This window comes from Arachis ipaensis, chromosome B04 (genome assembly GCF_000816755.2).
Source record: "Arachis ipaensis cultivar K30076 chromosome B04, Araip1.1, whole genome shotgun sequence".
In the NCBI taxonomy this organism is placed as follows: Eukaryota; Viridiplantae; Streptophyta; class Magnoliopsida; order Fabales; family Fabaceae; genus Arachis; species Arachis ipaensis.
The window spans coordinates 3576519-3579408 of NC_029788.2; positions in this window are offsets into that span (position 1 = coordinate 3576519).

Consider the following 2890-nt stretch of genomic DNA (forward strand, 5'->3'; position numbering starts at 1 on the left):
TGAATAATTGTATAGAATTGTATACAAATTTTTAAATAAATGTTATGCAAAATATTTTTAATATAAAACACTTAAATTTAACATTCATTTACATATTATCTAATCAATCTCTAAATAGTATAACACACATATTAAAATACACTATATCGTATAAATAATTTATCTCTCCATGCATCGCGCACATTACAAGAAAAATGCTGAATAGCGTCGGATGTTAATGGCAAGTTTGCCGTCGGATTTACCGTCAAACTTGGCTATAAACTCGTAACCGCCAAATATTATCGTCGAAATTCATGTTCCGATGGTAATGTCAACGGTAATATTTGGCGGAAAAAAAGAAATTATGGCGCGCTCCACTACCATCGGATTTACCGGTGGGTAACTCCGACGGTAACCTTGTTTAGTGAAATGCTATGTTTTGGGCACACGAAATCTGACGGTAACCATGCCCTAAATGATAGCGCGAACCTTCGTCTCCCCCATTTCGAATTTCCCCTTTTATCTCTTCATTACCACCCTCTCTCTCTCATCGCTACCTCCACCTTCATCGTTGGTTCTCTACCCCCTCCCGTCGTTGCCGCCGCCGCTCCACCGTGAGCCAAGCCTCCACCACCACGACGTCTGCCGCTTTTTCCACTGAGGTGCACTCCGTGAGCCACCTCCACCGCCACAACCTCCACCTTCATTGTTGCTCCACTTTTCTTGCTCTAAGGTTGGTTTTGAAATTTTGTCAATTTTCAATTTAATATTCTCTGTTTTAAGTTCATTATGGTTTAATTAGATTTTAATTTTTCGTTAGTAATTTAGTTTAGTTAAACTATTTTTTGCTGTTAGGTTGATATAGAGTAAAATTAGAACTTTTTATTAGGATTTCTCTTGGTTCATAGGTGATTAAGCATGTTATTATAATTCTTGGGTTTGTAATTTGAATTTTTTAGGGTTTGTAATTTAGTTTGATTAATTTAGGTTAGATTCAATACATTAGGTTTTGAATTGTTGAAGTGTTTAGAATTCACTAATTTTGTTATTTCCTGCGTTGATAACTGTTTTACTGAGAAATTATTATTGAGATTGGTTGTTAATTGTTTAATTTTAGTTTAATTTAGTTTAGGTTTGGTTAGAATATAAATTTTAATTTTGAATCAGTTTTAAAGTTAGTTCAGGGTTAATTTTCTAATCTTAGTGGATTTAGGTTGATTAATTTAGGTTAAAATTAATACATTAGGTGTTGAATTGTTAAAGTGTCTGAAATTATCTAATTGTGTTAATTGTTCCATTGATGACTGTTTTACTGAGAAATTGTTGCTGAGATTATTTGCTAATTGTTTAATTTTAGTTTAATTTAGTTTAGGTTTGAATAGAATTTCACTTTTAATTTTGAATCAGTTTCAAAGTTTGTTCAAGGTTAGTTTTCTAATCTTAGTAGATTTAGGTTGATTAAGTTAGGTTAGATTCAATACGTTAGGTCTTGAATTGTCCAGCCCGAGGAAGGCATGGATTTGAGGCTCCACGTGTATGAGCTCCAGCGCAGCCTTCACCAGTCAGCTCAGGAACTTAAGGATTATTGGGAGAGGTATCAGGAGATCCTCACCCCCGTGACATCTACGGATGAGCTCAAGTTGGAGTTTAAGGAGTCGCTAGAGTAGATGCACCGTATGAGGCTCAAATGGAGGTGTACCAGGCCCGGATACACGTTGTTGGCATCGACCCTGCTGGTGGCAGCACTGGTGGCAATGGACATCGTCACCGCCTCCTGCACCGCCGACTCAGGACCACGGGACTGACGACGACGACAATTACTACCTAAATATGTAGATATTAGGTTTTTGTTTTATTGTTTCATACATTTAGTTGGTGTATTTGACTTTTATTTAATTTGCACATTGTATTATTTATGAATTGACCACTAATTGTGTAAAAAAAATAAATTTAAAATTAAAATTGATCATTTCTTTTAAATTTAAAAAAAATGAAATTACCATAGGAATAATCTGACGGCAACATGGCGTGAAACAAAATGTTTTGCCGTCAACATTACCGTTGGAAAAATCCTCCGGTAACCAATTGGTTTCCTAAGCTGGTAATCCGTCGCAAAATCCGACGGTAATTATCGTCGAACGAAATAAATCTAACGGTAAATATTTACCTGCATGGTTTATACTGTCTGATTGTTTCCGATGGTAAATTCGACGATAAATTGATTACCATCAGATATATTTGAAGAATCCGACGGTAAATCCAATGGTACTCAACGTTTTTCTTGTAGTGGTGGGTCTCACTCTAGTTCTTATAATTCTTGTTTCACCCTCTTGACAAGAACTTGTATTACGGTTAAGAAATTTCGGTGTCAAAATTGTGAAACTTCTTCTTCTTCTTCTTCTTCTTCTTCTTCTTCTTCCTTCTTCTTTCACCTTCTTTTTGTTTTACCTTCTCATAATTCTTACTGTTTTACCCTCTTAATAAGAATAAAAACAAGAAAAAATCAAACAAAAGAAAAGGAAATACATAATGTTGTAAAATCACTAAGAAGAAGAGGAGAAAAATAAAAAAAATTTAACAATAACAGCAATAAAAGAACAGTGATAAGAAAAAAACATGCGAAGAAAAAGAAAAAAGCGAAGAAGAAGAAGAAGGAGAAAAAGGAGGAAGAGGAGGAACACGAGATACAACATTCACATTAATGGAGATAATTAGAGCATATATCCATGCTTTCATTAATAAAATTAATGTTTGTTAGACTTAGACTAATTTAATTAGATTTGATTACTAAAAATATTTAAATATGTAACAAGACTGTTAACTAAAGCTCTTTTAGAAACATTTTACTAACACTGTCTTAAGCACATTCTTTGGGCAGACAAAAGTAGTTAAACTTACTGATACATTATTT